This window comes from Microcaecilia unicolor, chromosome 2 (assembly GCF_901765095.1).
Source record: "Microcaecilia unicolor chromosome 2, aMicUni1.1, whole genome shotgun sequence".
Classification (NCBI taxonomy): domain Eukaryota; kingdom Metazoa; phylum Chordata; class Amphibia; order Gymnophiona; family Siphonopidae; genus Microcaecilia; species Microcaecilia unicolor.
This window is the reverse complement of record NC_044032.1, coordinates 658,095,919-658,110,764: the sequence shown is the minus strand read 5'-3', so window position 1 is coordinate 658,110,764 and position 14,846 is coordinate 658,095,919. Positions and strand designations below refer to the sequence as shown.

The window sequence follows — 14,846 nt, the reverse complement described above, 5'->3', positions numbered from 1 at the left end:
GTCAGTGACTGAAATGATATGTCTAAATGATGACAAACAGAACAGCTGCAGCATTAGAAGGAAAGAGAAGGTTGGGTTATAAAGAACCAACAGGAAATAACTGAAGAAGTGAAGCAACGCTGTATTCTCATGGCACGTAGCCATCATCTTCTCAACCGGAAAGGTAAAACATATTTTATATGCATATCTATTAAGGTAAAAGCAAAGAAATGCTTCTATATAGTACATAATACTTATACTATCATATAAGTTATACAAGGGGTTATCTAGCTCTTAATGAAACAATACACCATTGTAATTTCATATCTAAGTTCACAATGCTGTCGAGTAAAAACAGAAAACTTGTTATAAAGACTTACACAATTTAATTCTTTATAGAACCATATTATTTAAAAGTGATAGTCATTCTCAGGACGTGGAAATATTCATTAGGAAACATTATAACATAAGTCATTACTGCAAGTGTTAAAAATAAGCCAGTCCAAGTTGTATACACTCGGAGGACGAAAACCACAATGCAAGCGAGGAAGTGCAGTATTTCCTGTAGATAACATTATAATATAGTTAGGCTCACCGATTATTAAAATTGTTAAAAAGCATCCTTCAAATGAGACTTAAATATGAAGACAATTTATAATTCTGACAATCTATAATATTGTTCAAAACCAGGATTCAAAAACCCATGTTTCCTGAAGAAAATCAGGCTGGTGGTATTATTTAAAGTCAAACCATTAACTAACACGATAGTACAGTGCTGGGGCTGTAACTTATATTTCTTTTAAACGAGTACACCATTAAAACAGAGCACAAGAAACCTGAACTATATGAGTATCGGAAATGCAAAGCATATGAGAATCTAATCTAGAGAGTGAATAAGATCCTCTCATATCTAGCGCAGTATAACACAAACAGTAAAATGTCCATATACAGTACAAGCAATAGAAGCTGATGAGCGGGGACAGCATAACGCCTAGCTTATAACGAGAGCAGGAGATAAGCTATATAGTGTCTAGACAGCAAAGTGTAAAGGTATATTTCCTAATTATGTCACAATAAAGCCCCATTTCAAACTACAAATTCAGGGAAACCTAGGCAATTATATATGAAATTATGCACAGCTTGGGAGAAAGAAACATCTGCTGGCATTGGCAACAACAGGAAACCGTAATATAAAAGTGAATTCAGAACCGATTACACAAGCTAGAAATAACCAAAAGCAAATTTCAGATAGGAAAATAAATGACAAACCTTAAGCGTTATTAATTAAAAGTATAAAATTGTCCCAAAACAAATTGTAAATTGAAAGGGTGTGATAACAGCTACTAGGACAAGTACAATTTTAAAATTACAACTGAAAATTAAAAAGGAATACATTTCACCGTAGCAACTATACAGGAGCAATTATCAAGGACAAGCCAATAGAATAGCGACTATGAAATATCATTAGTTATATTTTATTTGACACCCAGTGGATTAAACACGCAAAAGCAATAAAAAAATGAGTTATGCAGACCGGAAGATGGCCGTATACTATGATAGCCAGCCATAAGTTATAGTATAAAGCACTGTGACAATACATGAAGGAGAAGAACATGCTTCTGAAGTCCAGATAGTTTAGAAAAACAAGTCACAGAGCCAGGGGACAGGAGAATGCTGTATAATGGCCAAGAGACCTTTTGCAAGGAGAAAGTATAGGTGGAAGTGAGATAAATTGCAACAGAATATAACAGTCTTACAGCCGAGGCTGTGACAGGAGGGAGGGGGTGCAGAAAAAAGTGGCAAATTCACTCAGAAAAGCAGTAACAACGGGAGCTTAAGGCAGACAACTGTCAGGATCAGTGCAGGACTTTTGGGACTCTAAGCAAAGACAAAATACAGAGGTAGAAGACTTAGAGCATAGTAATAGTTGCATATATAGTGAGTATGACAGAAAGGTGTCGAAAGTGGCAGAGACGGGGTCTATGCAGCGAAAATTAAAGCCGGAAGCATCTAAAGTGGCTGCGGGGAACAGAGACAGAACACAGACCGGGACTGATCAAGTGGAAAGTTATAATATCATGAAAGTTTCAGACGGGGGGGGGGTTTCCAAAGCAGGCAGGCATAGAAAGAAGTGTGGTTTAAAGCTGTATGAGAGGAAAGAAGGGGGGGGAAAGAAAGAGTTATCAGAGCGGAAGATGGTGACAATCTGTCAAAGGTAATGGCACAAAACATTTACAGCACACGAACGGACAGCAAGCTCTCGAGGCATGAGACGCACTTGCAAAATAAAGACACAGGCTGACAATATTTAACTGACAGAGAAGGAAACGTTACCTTACTGACAGCCTATATATATATATAAGAGCAGGGAACATCAAGACGTTAAAAAGGTTTTCATGATAGATTCCAAAGCTAGAAATTAGCAGATACGAGAGGGAAAAAAATGCAGAGAAGAGGAAGGAAGTGAGCACCGGCCAAGAAGCCAGGCGCTTACAGAATAAAAGAGGAAGATAAGCAGCTAAATTGAGAGAGTCAGTGAGAGACTTAAAAAAAAATCGGAAGAAATGGGACCGCAAATGTGTGTAAATATAAAAAAAAAGAAATAAAGTGCGAAGAGAAACCACAGCCGTATAGGAAACCGGCATCTCCTTCATAGTCAAAAGTATTAGGCCAATAAGTGGCTAGGACGCTGAGTGCCGTGAAGCGAAGCTTGCAGATAACATAGTGACAGTAAAAGGTAACTCAATCTAACACCCGATTGGGTCAGAATTAACAATCGTTAGACAGACTCACAAAAGGACAAGAACAGAAAAACAAATGTGCCAGCTCAGGGCAGAAGGAGAAAGCGATAAGAGAACAGAGGAAGAAGGCAGAAAAACAGAAGAGTACCAGAGGAAGGGGTTAGAAAAGGAGCGGACTGAATACCAGTTCCCAGTACCCCTCAAATGGGCACTTTTCACCAGGGTATATGCCAGTCCAGTGAAATTAAAGCAGAAGAATAGGGTTAGTAGATATTCATAAGATACATAACGGTAACTACACAAAATAGGCAAGTGAAAGCAGAAGTGAAAAGGTGGGGGCTGTCAAGTTTGAGTGATCGGTTTTGAAGAGTGGTTATAAGAACAGAGAAAGCAGAATGATTTTAAGGAAAAGATACTGTATAGACAGGCTTCAGTCTAAACGCGCAGTGTTACCCAGAAACACACCTAGCCTAGAGTGGCTTAATCACAGGAAAGGGTGAAATCAGAGAGTGAGGAAGCAGAAAGGTTTGATGAGGGACAGGAGAAAGTGACAAGGAAAATCTAGAGCACAGTGACGGGCAAGGGGGGGGGGGAAAGAAAGAAGGGACAGCGGGACAGCTAAGAGAGCTCTTAGAACATCTGACAGACACAGGTAAAGGCACAGGTAGAGGCAGAAAAACTTAGAGTGAAGGAGAACAGGGAAAAAGACGGGGAAGGGGAGTAAGACTAACAGAAGAATAAAGAAGATCCATAGGGAGTCAAAAACAAAGAACTGAATATATAGTAAGAACAAAAAAACGAGGATTCAAAAAGGAGGAATAAAGACAAAGCGTAGGGTGGGAAGAAGAAATAAAACGCCAAACCTCAAAGGATCGTTAAGCGAGAATGCTAGCATTTGAGACCGATCCAAAGAATTTGAACGTGAAAGAAACAGGTAACACACCCCAAATCGCAGTCGCCTGGATTCAGTGTTATGCACCAATCACACACCAAATACACTCTTGCGCACATCACGCAAATCAAAAGATGGGCGGGATAGAAAGAAAGAAAAGAGGGTGAGAAAGAACAGAACAGAATATTGAAGGACAGAAAGGAAGGTTTGAACGCAAATATTTATCCCCACTGCGTTCAAAAACTAGGGAAAGAAGGACAGTATTGGGGGGCTATTGTGTCAGATCAGCGAACCGGGGTCACCAATGTTGAGAATTGGGGGGTCCCGAGCCCCCCCCCAAGAAGGCTAGAGTGACCTTGATCTGACTCCATCTCTAAATAACACTAGTACTGGTCTAAGGAAAAGATACCAGCCTTATGACAAACTGGATTTAGGTTACAAGTTATACAATGCCGCGAAAGATAGCCTGATGTAGCAAAAGCATTTATACTTACAGCCTTTCATCATTAAGTGAAGCCCACAAATCATCATTTGGAATGAGGAGTTTATTTGCTAAGGTATAAGTCAAATCAGTGATTGACAACAGGCATGTACAATCAATTAATTATAGGAATATAATAAGCTGCAAACAGGTGTTAATTATTTGCTAATCTTTTATAATTTCTTTTACCAATTAGAGGTTTTACAAGGGAAAGCAATTAGGTAATTTGTCAATTCTGCTGGACACATTGGTTTCCCTTGGAGAGAGAGTACCAACCCTTGTCTCTCTAACTCAAACCAGGAAATACCCTGATTTTTATAAGTGCCTTCAGGATATGGATAATATGACAGTAGATATACCTGATTGGATCTATGCTAATGTCATGGTTGTCACTGATTGGCTCATGCTAATGAGTAGCTTCTATCTTGCTAACATGGTTTTGTCTTTAGCTCGCTTCTTAAGCAAGACCCTGCTCACAGGAAAGTCTCCCTCCTCTCTTGGACAGCTCCCTTTTTGTAAACACTTCCCTAGATACGGACATCCAAACATCCAAACATGGACATCTCTGTCTTATATCATCTTGTGATCTGACTTAGGATTTTAGCCATCAATTCCTTGATCTTGGCTTTTGCACTGCTTTTGAATGTCACACTAAATTCTAATGAGGCCTAGTCAGTGCCTTTTAGCAGTTTAAGCTGTTTAAGGTATGTAAATTGACCCACCACTATTCCAGTGGATGGATCCCAAGCGGGGACACATATTAACTTACAGGAAAAGCACGTCCTTGCTCAGCCAGTCATAGATTTTTAAACCAAGCTGGTATTTTTACAGCCTGAGTCCTAAAATCTGGCCTTCCACCCTTCCGGTGGGCATCCAGTGAGGGCCTCTTGCTGTAGTATAATTATACACTAGGGATTGCTTTGATACATCCCATCCGTAATGGCTGCATCTGCTGGATGACAAGGAAGGGAAAATTAGGTTCTTACCGTGATAATTTTCTTTTCTTTAGTCATAGCAGATGCAGCCATGATCCCTACATGTCTGATGCTATCTGCTGTAAATCTATTTCAGGTTCTGTTCGTGTTTCCTGGAGATTCCGTCCTTGGGAGAAAGTCGGAAAACAGTCTTCAGGATTCTTGTTCAATTAAAGGAGGATGACTTAATTCCCTCCAGTTTCATGTTTTGGAGGATGAGTTTATTCCCTCCAGGAGGATGAGTTTATTCCCTCCAGTTATGTCTCAGTGGTGGATGAGTTTATGCCCTCCGGGAGGATGTTTCATTCCCTCCATTCTGAGTTAATGCCCTTTGTTGTAGGTCCATCGTTCGCTGTGAGGAAAGCTTATGTTATTCCCATTGCGGTTTGCCATACTGCTTTGGAAGCTTCAAATACTGAAGAGAGGCAGTGGAGCAAGCTGGTATGAGGCTTTGAAAAAAGTGTGCTCTCTATTTCCCTCTGCTGGTTGATGGACACAACCCATCTGTAATGGCTGCATCTGCTATGACTAAAGGAAATAAAATTATCATGGTAAGAACCTAATTTTCCCATTTTTGTCACCTTAGTTTGAACTGCAAGTCTTATTAGGATTTATTTTACTGCCTTATTGAAGAAATTAGCCAATATGGAGTACAAGATCAATCTGGACATAGGCAATATCAGTAGAAAAAGTATTCAAATAACTGCATTGTGGCACAGAGGATTGTATTTCTTGAACTACATGTAATGCAGGACCCGAGGCAGCATGGCTTCACTAGTGACAGGTCATGTCAGGCGAATCTGATTTGTCTTCTTCGACTGGGTGACCAAACAGTTGGATGTGGGCGGGAGGCGCTTGATGTGGTATACTTGGATTTCAGCAAAGCCCTTGACACGGTTCCGCACAGGCGACTGATAAATAAATTGAGTGCCCTCGGTATGGGACCTAGAGTAACTGATTGGGTAAAAAATTGGTTGAATGATGGGAGACAGAGGGTGGTATTAAATGGAGCTTGCTCTGAAGAAAAGGATGTTGTCAGTGGAGTACCGCAGGGATCGGTCCTAGGGCCGGCTCTTTTTAACGTCTTTGTGAGCGATATTGCGGAAGGGCTGTCTGGTAAGGTTTGTCTCTTTGCGGATGATACTAAACTCTGCAACAGGGTGGACACCCTGGAGGGTGTGAATGACATGAGGAAGGACCTAGCGAAGCTAGAGGAATGGACTGATATTTGGCAACTAAGGTTTAATCCCAAAAAATGCAGGGTTATGCACTTGGGTCGCACCCAAGGATTCTTGGGTGCATAAAGAGAGGCATGACCAGCAGGAAAAAGGAAGTGATAGTGCCATTGTATAAGTCTCTGGTGAGGCCTCATTTGGAGTACTGCGTGCAGTTCTGGAGACCACACCTATGGAAAGATATAAATAAGATGGAGTCGGCCCAGAGGGCGGCTACGAAATCAGTAAGAGGTTTTGAATGCAAAAACTATAGGGACAGGCTTATGAACCTCAGCATGTATACGGTGGAAGAGAAGGAGACATGATAGAGACGTTTAAATATCTCAAGGGCATTTATGTACAGGAAGAGAGCCTTTTTCAAATGGAGAGCTCTGGAATGAGGGGGCATATTACAAAAATAAGAGGGATTAGGCTTAGGAGTAACCTAAGGAAGTATTATTTCACAGAAAGGGTGATGGAGGTGGTGGAGTCGAGGACTATTCCAGAATTTAAAAAGGCATTGGATAAGCATGTGGGATCACTTAGAAACAGGAAGAATTAGGGGTTACAGAGGATGGGCAGACTCTGGGTCATATGGCCTTTATCAGCCGTCATGTTTCTATTATGGCATCATATTCTACTCACAATGTTGACACAATAAACATTTTAATAAACATCATAGGGTGTAAGTGAAGGGTGAGACATATGGACACGTTAACAGGAGTTGGAGAATAAAGGGACTAACTTAGTTGCATGTGGAGTCAGGTGCATGAAAATGATTTCAGAGCAGGAATTGATAAGCAAATCCCGCTATAGTACTGTATTTGCAGATGGTTTTAGTCCTTATGTGTGAGACTAACAACTTAGTTACTACTTCCATTAAAAGCTTGGGAGAAGAGCCAAGCTTTCACCTGCTTTCTGAAGTAGAGTCTTATGTTGAGCGAAGCCTTTCAGAGAGTGCATTTTGGGGACTACTCTGAGGAAAGCTTTTGTTGTTGGATGTCACATTAATTGATGTCCTTTGGACAATATGTGGTTAGGGATACTCCTTTGGGGGAGGACCTTAGCACCCTTGTAGGTGTGTAGAGGGAGATCCTGTTCAAGTGCTCTAGATACAAATAAGCTAAGGTATACACAAAAAGTAGCATATATGAGCGCACATGAGATAAATTCATTTTACATGGTATGTGATACTTTATATGTATATGTTTCTCCTTTCCTTCAGGGTATACATGTTCAGGTCAGCAAGTCTCTCCTCATACGTCTTGTAACGCAAATCCCATACCATTCTCGTAGCTTTTCTTTGCACCACTTCAATTCTTCTTACATCCTTAGCAAGATACGGCCTCCAAAACTGAACACAATACTCCAGGTAGGGCCTCACCAATGACTTATACAGGGGCATCAACACTTCTTTTCTTCTGCTGGTCACACCTCTCTCTATACAGCCTAGCAACCTTCTCGCTACGGCCACCGCCTTGTCACACTGTTTTGTCGCCTTCAGATCTTCAGATACTGTCACCCCAAGATCCCTCTCCCCGCCCGTACATATCAGACTCTCGCCGCCTACCACATACATCTCCCGTGGATTTCTACTCCCTTAGTGCATCACTTTACATTTCTTTGCTTTGAATTTTAATTGCCAAACCTTAGACCATTCTTCTAGCTTCCGCAGATCCTTTTTCATGTTTTCCACTCCCGGGTGTCCACTCTGTTACAAATCTTAGTATCGTCCGCAAAAAGGCAAACTTTGCCTTCTAACTTCTAACTCCTCCCTCTCCTCCTCAGTCCATATCCAGCAGACAGCCAAGACCTGTCTCTTCTTTCTCTATAACATCAGCAAAATTCGCCCTTTCCTCTCTGAGCACACCACCCGAACTCTCATCCACTCTCTCATTACCCTCTCGCCTTGACTACTGCAACCTACTCCTCACTCCCACTTAACCATCTATCCCCTCTTCAATCCGTTCAGATCTCTGCTGCGCGTCTTATCTTCCGCCTAGACAGATATGCTCATGTCACCCCTCTCCTCAAGTCTTTTCACTGGCTTCCGATCAGGTACCGCATACAGTTCAAGCTTCTCCTACTAACCTACAAATGCACTCAATCTACAGCCCCTCACTACCTCTCTACCCTCATCTCCCCTTACGCTCCTACCCGTAACCTCCGCTCACAGGACAAATCCCTCCTCTCAGTACCCTTCTTCACCACCGCCAACTCCAGACTCCGCCCTTTCTGCCTCACCTCACCCTATGCTTGGAATAAACTCCCTGAGCCCATGCTCAAAGCCCACCTCTTCAATGTCGCTTTCGGCACCTAACCCTTGTACCTCTATTCAGGAAATCTAAACTGCCTCAATCTTGATTGACTGCACTTTTTGTCCTTTAGATTGTAAGCTCCTTTGAGCAGGGACTGTCCTTTGTTAATTGTACAGTGCTGTGCAACCCTGATAGCGCTTTAGAAATGTTAAATAGTAGTAGTAGTAGTAGTAGTAGTAACCCTTCGGCAATGTCACTCACAAATATATTGAAAAGAATCGGCCCCAGCACAGATCCCTGAGGCACTCCACTACTCACCTTTCCCTCATCAGAGCGAACTCCATTAACCACCACCGTCTGGCGTCTGTCCGTCAACCAGTTCCTAATCCAGTTCACCACGTCAGGTCCTATCTTCAGCCTGTCCAGTTTATTTAAGGGCCTCCTGTGGGGAACCGTGTCAAAAGCTTTGCTGAAATCTAAGTAGATTACGTCTATAGCACGTCCATGATTCAATTCTCCGGTCACCCAGTCAAAGAATTCAATGAGATTTCGTTTGGCATGATTTCCCTTTGGTAAAACCATGTTGTCTCGGATCTTGCAACTTATTGGCTGCCAGGAAATTCACTATCCTTTCCTTCAGCATTGCTTTCATTACATTTCCAATAACCGAAGTGAGGCTTACCGGCCTGTAGTTTCCAGCTTCTTCCCTATCACCACTTTTGTGAAGAGGGACCACCGTAATGTCGATGCACCTTAACATTTACACTCAAGCCCATCCCTATCTATTCAGTCACGACCAGGGCGTAGACCATAGAAGTCTGCCCAGCTCTGGTTTTACTTCCCAATTACCGGTGTTGCCACCCAATCTCCACTAAGATTCCATGGATTCATTGCTTCTAAAGAGGATTCCTTTGTGTTTATCCCACATTTCCTTGTCATCAAGCAGATGAAGCCATTACATATGGGTTGTGTCCATCAACCAGCAGGGGGAGATAGCACTCAAATTTTACAGTGCCACATGGTCAGCTAGCTCCACTGCCTCTTCAGTATTCTCTATCTCCCCAAGCAGGGTGGTTGCAGCTTGATCAAGCTCCTTAAAAAATCTGCCTGGGGGTGGCTCCTGGCTTGCCAGTTGTTAGCCGGGGTGTTAGAGGCTATAGCAGATTCACTTTATAGGCACATAGGTTAGCCCTTTCCCTGCCTTACCCATCCCCCCAGTGGATGTGAGCACATTAGTTTCACTTTTCCCTGCTCTTTCCCATTCTATACTTGGTGGATGCAGGCACATTGGTTTGTCTTTCCCTGCCTTTCCCACTGTTCTGTACCTCCGGAGTTGATTTGATTGCCTCTTTTGCTGTTTTCTCTGCTTTCCTCACAGCGTTAAAAAAAAAAAAAAAAAAAAAAAAAAAAGCAAGAGGTTTTCTTCAGTTTCTACAGCGTGACCGGAGCTTGTATACTCGGTCCAGTGAGGTAAGAGTGTTTTCTGACTCCGGGGAGGGCCCGCGATCGGGACGTTTTTGGCGCAAAGCCGCCATTTTGAATTTTCCGCCGTTTTTCGGCGATGGCTGCAGAGAGTGTTAAGCGCTGTTCCAAGTGTATAAGTATATAAGTATATAAGTAATGCCATACTGGGAAAAGACCAAGGGTCCATCGAGCCCAGCATCTTGTCCATGACAGCGGCCAATCCAGGCCAAGGGCACCTGGCAAGCTTCCCAAACGTACATGTTATTCCTGGGATTTTGGATTTTTCCAAGTCCGTTTAGTAGCGGTTTATGGACTTGTCCTTTAGGAAACCGTCCAACCCCTTTTTAAACTCTGCTAAGCTAACCGCCTTCACCACATTTTCCGGCAATGAATTCCAGAGTTTAATTACATGTTGGGTGAAGAAAAATTTTCTCCGATTTGTTTTAAATTTACTACACTGTAGTTTAATCGCATGCCCCCTAGTCCTAGTATTTTTGGAAAGCGTGAACAGACGCTTCACATCCACCTGTTCCACTCCACTCATTATTTTATATACCTCTATCACGTCTCCCCTCAGCCATCTCTTCTCTAAGCTGAAAAGCCCTAGCCTCCTTAGTCTTTCTTCATAGGGAAGTCGTCCCATCCCCGCTATCATTTTAGTCGCCCTTCGCTGCATACTGCATACTGAAGCCTGTATCTAAGTATGAACACATACAATGCTGGAAACTTGTAGGAATATTACAAGATCCAAGTGCAATTCAAAAAGACATGCCTAGACCCTAATACATCCATGTTTGTTGACAAGTACACTTGCATTTAGAATAATTAATAATCTACCCTGATTTATACATATATATATTTTTTTTTTTACTCAAAAATATTTTGCACTGATTTAACACATACTCCAATTTCACAATTTAAAAAAAAAAAGTGATAGGGACCTTTAAATATGCTGGCAAGTGCAGATCAGCAGCGGGGCTCTGTAAAACGTGCTGTTAAGGCGTAAGAGCCAGCCCGAGCATGGTGAGCGATGATTCTTCCCGCTCGGTGGAGCTGGCAACGGGCGCCATTTTGAAAGCACCACATGGCGCAACCCCCGCTGAGGCGTAGGGTCTGGAAACCGGAGGGGGCCCTCGAATTGAGGCTGGCCAAAGAGCTACTAGCCCCGGACTGGAACCGGGTGCCCAGGGCGAGTTTTTCTCCCCTGACTTTGTATTATTGCTTCATAATGCATATATGCTTAAAAGAGCTCAGCCACAGGGGTTTTCTACGGCCCCCCTTACTGCCCCTCCGGTGGATGCAGCCCTGGGATTGCCCTCCGAGGCGTTTTTCCCTGATAGCTTGGCCGCAAGAGAAGCGCAGAAGGGTAAATTCCCCTTCAGAGAGTGGCGCCCCCCCCCCCCCCCCCCCGTGGTCGGGATGTGGTGACTCTGAGGGGCCTGGCAGGCCCTCGTGGCCAGAGGAACCAGAGGAAGGTACAGAAGGGCCACTGGATCCAGATGATCCGTCCGCGGTGAGGATTTTCCACCGCGAGGAGCTGCCAGCGCTTATTTCAGATTGTCTTACAGGTCCCTCTCTATTGAAGATCCTGGGAGTGGCGTGGCCTTCTCTGGAAATCCGAGGATGGCAAGTACCAAAAGGCCTGCTCGAGCCTTTCCTTTGCATGACTCCATCCAAGAGCTTATTTCAGCTCAATGGGCTGACCCTGAAGGACCTTTGAAAGTTTCCAGGGCTATGGGGTAATTATACGCTCTGAGTGAGGAGCATTTGGCTCGCTTTGCAATGCCTAAGGTGGATGCCCTAGTCACAGCTGTGACAAAGAGAACTACCCTCCCGGTTGAAGGAGGTGTTGCCCTGAAGGACCTGCAAGACTGTAGACTGGAATCAGCACTTAAACGGTCCTTTGAAATTGCTGGTCTTACTATTCGGGCATCTGCATGCAGTTGTTATGCTGCTGGAGCCTGCCTGGCATGGTTGCAACAGGCAGTGGAACAGCCCGGTGATGGAGCGGAGCCCTTGTCTGAAGTGGCTCCGCGAATAGAGTCGGCCTTGTCCTTTTTGGCTGACACCCTTTATGATATTGTCAGAGCTTCGGCTAAACAGATGGCTGTAGCAGTGGCGGCTCGCCGTTTTCTGTGGCTACTGCATTGGGCGGCGGACATGGCCTCTAAGCAAAGTTTGGTGAAGTTGCCCTTTCAAGGCCTTCTCCTATTTGGTGAGGAGTTAGAGAAAATTGAGAAGGGCCTGGGTGAGGCTAAACCCCAGCGCTTGCCCGAAGATAGGCCTCGGCCTTCCTCTAAGGGTGCGGCGGTCCACTCCTCTTACAGACCTCGCTTCCGTGAAGCTCGAAGGTACCGCCCAGGGCGTTCTGCTGGGTTCACTTCTCGTGGCCGGTTTTCAGCAGAGGAACTCCTTTCGCTCGGACAAACGTTCCACAGCCACTGGCTCAAGGCCTGGAGTTCAGGGGCGACCCTCTCAATGATGGTGCGCCGGCCCTCTCTTCAAGTCCTGTCATCGGAGGACGTCTTTCCTTCTTTGCCGAGGAGTGGGCCAACATTTCCTCAGATTAGTGGGTCTTGGACCTGATCAGAGACGGTTACAGAACAGAATTCGACGCCCCTGTAAGAGACGTGTTTGTGGAGTCCCAATGCGGTTCTGCCGCCAAACGGGCGGCGGTAGAGGAGACTTTACAAGGTCTGATTCAGATAGGGGCCGTGTCCCTGGTACCTCCCGCCGAACACGGCTGCGGCCGCTACTCCATTTACTTTGTGGTGCTGCGAAAAGGAGGGTCTTTTCGCCCTATTCTGGACTTAAAAGAATTAAACAAGTCCCTAAGAGTGCGGCATTTTCACATGGAAACCCTGCGCTCTGTCAGTGCGGCGGTACAGCCAGGAGAGTTTCTCACGTCTCTGGACCTGAAAGAAGCTTACTTGCACATTCCAATTTGGCCCCCGCACCAGAAGTTTCTGGGGTTTGCGGTGATGGAAAAACAGTTCCAGTTTCGGGCCTTGCCTTTTGGCCTCACCACAGCTCCCCGAACCTTTTCCAAGGTAATGGTGGTGGTAGCTGCTTTTCTTAGGCGAGAAGGTATCCGGGTTCACCCGTACCTAGACGACTGGCTCATCAGAGCGAACTCCGCAACGGAGAGCCATCAAGCTACAGCCAGAGTGGTCTCAGTACTGCAATCTCTGGGCTGGGTCGTCAATGTAGCCAAAAGTCACCTGACCCCCTCGCAATCTCTAGAATATTTGGGGGCACGGTTCGACACAGACTCGGGATATGTATTCCTACCCGAGCAAAGGCGGTGCAAGCTTCAGAATCAGGTCCGTCTGCTCCTGAGGATGCTCCACCCGCGAGCTTGGGACATTGTCCAGCTGTTGGGATCGATGACGGCCACCTTGGATTTGGTGCCCTGGGAGAGAGTGCACCTGAGACCTCTGCAGTATTCCCTGCTTCAACGATGGTCTCCAGTATCTCAGGATTATCAATGCAGACTCTCTTAGCTCCCTGCGGCCCGACTCAGCATAGAGTGGTGGCTCTCAGACAGCATGCTGCGGCGAGGAATGCTGTTGGCGCTCCCCGATTGGTGCCTAGTGGTGACAGATGCCAGCCTGAAGGGCTAGGGCGCACATTGCAAGGGGACGCATGCCCAGGGTCTTTGGACACCTGATGAGTCGGAGTGGTCAATCAATCGCCTAGAGTTGAAAGCGGTGTTTCAGGCGCTTCTGGCCTTTCAAGTGACCCTGGAAGGATTGGCTGTCAGAGTGTGGTCGGACAACATGACAGCAGTGGCCTACATAAACTGACAAGGCGGCACTCAGTGCAGAGCGCTGGCCGCGCAGGCCGAACAGATTTGCCACTGGGCCGAGCTGCATCTACAGTTTCTGTCGGCAGCTCACATTGCAGGTCAGAGCAACGTGCAAGCCGATTATCTACGCAGGCATCAAATTGATCCAGCGGAATGGGAACTGGCAGACGAAGTATTCCTGCAGATATGTGCCAAATGGGGAAGCCCGTAATGGATCTTATGGCGACAAGCTCAAATGCCAAAGTCCCGTGCTTGTCAGCAGACAGAGAGATCCTCGCTCAGCCGGGTTGGATGCCTTGGCTCAACCCTGGCCTTTGGGCCTCTGGTATGTGTTCCTTCTGTGGCTCTTGATAGGGCGTGTGCTCCTGCGGATTCGGCTTCACCCAGGAGAAGTGGTTCTCATCGCCCCGTATTGGTCCAGGGGGCCTTGGTATGCGGACCTCCGACAGATGCTAGTGGAGGCTCCCCTTCCTTTACTTCTGGTACCGAACCTGTTGTCGCAGGGACCGGTGGCCATGGAGGACGCCTGCCGTTTTGGTCTTACAGCATGGCTATTGAGAGGCAAAGGCTATTCCAATAATATTATTTCCACTCTCCTGCAGGCCCGCAAGCGTTCCACTTCCGTGGCTTATGCCAGGATCTGGCGCCAGTTTGAGGCTCGGTGTGTTTCAAAAGCGATCGCACCCATGCGGGCTCCTGTCTCGCCGATTCTGGACTTTTTGCAGGAGAGTGGAGGAGTGGCCTAGTGGTTAGGGTGGTGGACTTTGGTCCTGGGGAACTGAGGAACTGAGTTCGATTCCCACTTCAGGCATAGTAACATAGTAGATGACGGCAGAAAAAGACCTACACGGTCCATTCAGTCTGCCCAAGATAAACTCATATGTGTATACCTTACCTTGATTTGTACCTCTTTTTCAGGGCACAGACCGTATAAGTCTGCCCAGCAGTATTCCCCGCCTCCCAACCACCAGTCCCGTCTCCCATCACCGGCTCTGGCACAGACCATATAAGTCTGCCCTCCACTATCCACCCTTT

At 45.5% G+C, this 14,846-nt stretch overlaps 1 protein-coding gene across 1 annotated transcript in view; it reads left to right on the top strand.

The window, feature by feature from the left end:
- USP53 (ubiquitin specific peptidase 53) overlaps positions 1–14,846 on the top strand; it is a 298,888-nt gene that overhangs the window by 92,749 nt on the left and 191,293 nt on the right. The gene's annotated exons all lie outside the window — the stretch shown is intronic.